Consider the following 5,821-nt stretch of genomic DNA (forward strand, 5'->3'; position numbering starts at 1 on the left):
TATGGTATTAGTCTATCTTGACTATGAGATTACACTAGTACACTTTGTGTGTATTGAACAGGACCAAGTAAGGTTGTTTCTCTTTATACTGACTATATAAGAGAACAAACACCTTTGTTATTATGGATGCTTGTCCTCTTAATCCGGATATAATAACGGGCACTTACGTGCATTGTACATTGCTTTAAATCATCAATGAGTGAGATTCATTTGTGAATCAACAAACTCGATGGTACATCCTATGAATAAGCATCAACATCAAATTCAGAATCACCAAAGGAAATAAATTGGTGAATAAGCATCAACATCAAAGCAGGAAAAGAGCTTGTTAAATATTATTGTATAAGGGTGTCCACCATGTTAACCTCGCCATCATTGCCATTCTCTGGAATTTGTTTCATTAACTTGAACACATTAACCTCGACCGAAAGATTTTCTAAGGACATGGTCATGGAACCATCCTTACAGTTTATGAGAGCATTAGCAGTTGCTAGGAACGGACGCCCTAATATGATAGGAATGGAGTCATAGGCAACTTCTGTATCCAAAATAACAAAATCGACAGGATAGAAAAAGTCTTGGACTTTTACAAGGACGTTTTCCATAATGCCTTTTGGATACTTAATGGAACGATCGGCTAACTGTAGAGTCATCGTGGTAGGTTTAAGCTCATGAAGACCTAGTTGTTTGAATAAGTAATAAAGAAGTAAGTTCAAACTAGCTCCTAGGTCTAGTAGTGCAGTAGCCGTATATTTGTCACCTAATGTGCATAGAACTGTTGGTCTACCAGGGTCCTTGTATTTGACTATACCATTGTATTTGGTGATGGACGGAAACTGTTCGGTAAGAAATGCTTGTTGAGGAACATTTGTTCTCTTTTTTGTGGTGCATATATCTTTCAGAAATTTTGCATGTTTTGGCAATTGTTTTAGGGCATCGAGAAAATGTAAGTTGATTGTCAAATTCTTAAAAGTTTCTCGAATTTCATCAAAATTTTTGTCAGGTTTATTCTTTGCCAAACGGGGAGGAAATGGTGCCTTAGGGCTGAATTTGGCATAAGGATCCGCTTGCTCGTTTCCCAATTTAGTAGATGGTGACTTTGTTGAACTTGGTGTTTCCATCATAGGTTCATTATCGGAAGCAGATTCATTGGAACCTTCGGTTACCTTTGTTTGATCATCTGGCATACGGATTTGATTGTCAACGGTTTTGCCAGAATGAAGAGTTGTTATTGCATTCACCTCACCTTGGTTTGGAGCATTTGTACCAGGTGCATTGGTGAGTTCAAAGGAAGTGTTCGCTGGCTTAGGGTTCGGAACTGCTTGGCCAGGAAACACGCCTTTCTAACTTTTTTCTTGTGCTAATTGTTAAAGTGATTGTTGGATAGACGTTAGGATTTGGGATTGTTGGTTCATGAAAGCGAATAAAGTCTCGCTTGTCCTATCATTAGGGAGTGGCATAGGTTGTACAGCAGGGACTAGTTCACGATTATTGTTGAGAAGTTGTTGATTATAGCCAAAACTGGGATTTGCTAGAACAAGGTTACGGTTGTTTTGGTAGTTAGCATTGGAATTACTTTGAAACTGATTTTGACTTTGTTGGTATTGTTGATTATTTCCTTGGCAGTATGGAATAAAGTTGTTAGGTGGTCGAACAGGTGGATTGGCGAAACCTAGAGGAGCCATCTGTTGTGTATTCGGGCACCAAGCGAAATTCGGATGTTGTCTCCAAGGTGAATTAGGAATGTTGAATGCACATGCCTCTTTTGATGATTGGGAAGGGGAGGCATATAACAAGGGACAATAAGTATCAGGATGGTCAGGACTAAGACAAAGAATACATGGGGAAGTATTAACGTTCATGACCTGTTGTGGGAGTTGATCGTTTACTTGAACTACGAGGCCATCTACTTTTTTAGTGAGGGATTCTATCATATTTTTTAATTTGGGATCAGGTTTTACCTCAAAAATAGATGTAGCTTTTGTAACATTATCCTTAGATGACCTAGAAGAATCAGTGTTATGTGTACCTCTTGTTGCTTGTTTTTCAAGAAAAGTATATGCTTCAGTAGCTCCTTTGTCCATGAAGCAACCACCGTTCATTATATCAAGAGTTTCTTTTTGATGATTGGAAAGTCCATTAAAGAATGAACGAACAAGGACAGCAGTGTCGAGCTGATGATGAGGATATTCTAAAAGAAGATCAATAAATCTACTCCATGCTCCCGTAAAGGATTCATGAGGATTTTGACAAAAGAATTGGATTTTCTGAAGCATTTTAGTAGTTTTCTTCTGAGTGTAAAATTGTAGCATGAAAGCTTGGACAAGTTTATTCCATGTTTCTATGGATTGTGGTTGTTGTCGTGCTAGCCAAACTGACGCTTTATCCGCTACAGTGAAAGAAAACAACCGAAGCAAGATTTGTTCGGTAGAGACGGTTGGATGGTGAAATGTTATGGCTACTTGCTGAATCCTACGGAGGTCATTGTATAGTTTTTCATTGTCTAGACCATGATAAATAGGTAACAATCCAAAAACGTTAGGTGGGATTCTAAAATCGCCGGCAATATCGTCGAGTTTGATGCAAGAAGAAGGTCCTTCCTGTAATGCAGTATAGAAGTCTGAAAGGGGCTTCTCAGCTTGTGGAGTTTTGTCAGCCATAACGAATAAATGTAATGGCGGCAAGGGATTTTGATGATTTTTATTAATAGAAGAAGAACTATGCTGCGGTGAGAACTTACGCAATTGCTTATCATATTTTCTCCTACGATAAGTATGTTCAAATTCTTTACTATTACCAGACATTAATCTCATGCAAGCATAAAATTAGATCTTATGCACATAAGGAACTTATTATTACTTGAATTATATTATTTTCTGAAGCATTAGAAGGGATCAACGTAGGCCTAAGCTGCTGCTAACGTAGCAGTAAAGCTAGGAATACGTGTGCATAAATCAACAACCAGGTCACAAGAAAGATGAGGGAGGATTTCCATGCAAGCACTGTTCTAATTAAGTAACCTCAATCATTTAAGTTTCCTAGACACCGTTGGAATATGTTTAAGATTTATGAATTTTTTTTTCAGTTAATTAAAATTTATGCAAGGGATTAAGGTACAATTTTTTTTTTTTTATTAAAATTTATGCAAGGGTTAAAGTAATATCATGCAATCATGGAAATACAACTCATACGTATAGAATTGAAGTCTAATCATGCAAATAGAACTTACTCATACATTACTAGATACATTAACATGTGAAGCTATTCTACTCATACGTATAGAAATACTAATAGGCAAGGTTGTATCATCAATAAATATTTTGATCCGTACAGGCAAATACACATAAGTAGTACGTATATGTAGGCTAATAGGTAGATATATATTACGTATATGTATATCTACACTAACAGAAAATTGTAATTACTCATACGTATCTAGATATGGTAGCATGCGAAGATACTATACGTACGCACATATATACTAATAGGTAAAGACGTAACAGATACATAAAACTAAACAGGCAATGTATTATATATAGAGTAATATACTACTCGTGTTTTGCATAATAATTCGATTTCTTCAATACTCATTGAGATTGCGAATGTCATATAGAGAGCAGCTTCACCCCGCAGGGTTTAGCAACAACTTACCCAACTCAGATTTTAACCCTCATTGGAATGTTCTCCTCTTTCATGACAAAATCGAGTTATTAAACAAGACAATTTACTCATATAAATAGTTCGATACGAAACATGCAACATCAAACACTTATGCGTATAGATAAATATAACCATGCAACACAATAACACGGGCATGTATATATACATTAATATGTAATTCATAATCACTTAACCACATATATATATATATATATATATATATATATATATATATATATATATATATATATATTATTGTATGTATTCACATGATTCATACATATTTCTAACCTAATACGCAGATAATAGTCCATTACCTACGACATAATAGATAACACATGTGAATCATACAATAATCATTTAATAGTAGAACCTGTTAGCGTCCCGCAAGTCCGCCAAAGAAATGAAACAGTCATTTCAAACCGTGGGAGTCTCGAACACCAAAAAGAATTTTGAAGTAGTTGTTTCAGGTTCAGAAACTTAGGCCCTTTACTGGAATGAAAAAGACTAGTAGGTGCTGGTGATGAAAACCGAGAAGGAATAGATTACATCCACCCGCGCGCTCAAGGGCGTGCTAGCGGATGCGAGTCAGGTATAGCGCATGCGCAGTAATTGTTCACAGTAGGCTCAAATTTTTACAGGAGTCTTAGGTCAGTGTGTAGATTAGGCTCCAGGTCCTAACTTTTGGTTCCTGCAAGTGCCACCAAAAATCTGATTTGGGATCAATACCAAAACGTATTCTGGGCGAACATAGGAAGCCCAAGCCCGTCAGGAGGCCCAACTCTAATTTCTCCTCATGGTCCCTGTTGTAGCCTATAAAAACAAACCTTTCTCTCCTGGCCGAATTCACTATTCATTGTTTGAAAAAGAGAGGCAAGAAAAAAAATAGATCCAAAAATTCGGTTCTAAGGTTGTGTGAGAGAAAGAGAGAGGCCAAGAGAGAAAGGAGAGGTTGGAAGATTGTTGCCCACACAACGTCCACTTTGTGCATAGGAATACAACAGAAGATCAAAAGGTTGTTGATTTTATAGCTATTGGATTCTCAGAGATATCAAGAAGCTGATCTACAAGGTAAATTTCTAACCAAACCGTGACACCCCTTATTCCGCTGCGCGTGGGTGTTTTGCGGTTCGTAGTAAATCATTTGGCGAAACCATAACGGTTCCTACACTTGGGTCTTTAGAATAGCAGTGGCGCCATTTGATATTTACACTTTGCGGTATAAAGATTTGATTTCTCTACTCCGTTCGGTGTAAACTCAAGTCCTTACTCACGTGTCTTCGTTCGTTTAGCTCGAGTAGGAATTCATTCCAACCTAAAGTTTAGGACACATTACAACTTTATTCTGCTCCTTAGGAAACTAGTGAGTAAGTTTTATATTGATTTGCTAGTTAAGGTTTGCTTTGTTTTTAGATCCTAACGGACACTAAAAATGCGAGACACAAAAAAAATGGAAAAACGAAGATTTTTAACAAGATATTTAAAGAGAAAGAAAGGATAGAGGATTATGCTACTCATGCAAAGACTCCTTATAATCCCTTAAAATCATATTCCTACAATCTCTAAGCCGTTTTAGATTCATTATCAAACCCTAAACAGATATAACGTCGATCCCTAGCGAGATGAACTCATCTCTAAGCCCATTTCCCTAGCATAAGGAGTTGAACTGATATTTCATCTCTGAAATACCATCTCAACTCTTAGACTCGTACAACATACACCTATCAAATAGAGAATTAAGAGGTCAAATATGACCTACGCGCACGGCTAGCCCAGGCATAAAAAGGGTGGCTCACACGAGTTGTTCCAAACCTCTAGGCCTCAAGTTTGGCCAGACACTATCATTTTTGGGTAGTGTGCTACATGTGTCTTTAGTCCTAAGCAATGAATCCTACTTCTAAGAAATATATATGAATCCTCACATGAGCATCATTAACCCTCCACCTTGGAGGGTTTTAGCTCATGATCCTTGGATTATTTGAAATACTACAAGATTGATATGCAGATCCTTGGATCCGTGTGAGAGAGAAAGAAGAAAAGAAGACTAAACACATGAATTACCTAAGGAAATGATGAAGTTTATTTCTAAAACTAAAGATGTTCCCCATTAACAATATTACAAGCTTTCTTACATAAAAACAAAAACGAAAAACTAAACTAC

This window comes from Coptis chinensis, chromosome 2, assembly GCF_015680905.1.
Source record: "Coptis chinensis isolate HL-2020 chromosome 2, ASM1568090v1, whole genome shotgun sequence".
NCBI lineage: Eukaryota > Viridiplantae > Streptophyta > Magnoliopsida > Ranunculales > Ranunculaceae > Coptis > Coptis chinensis.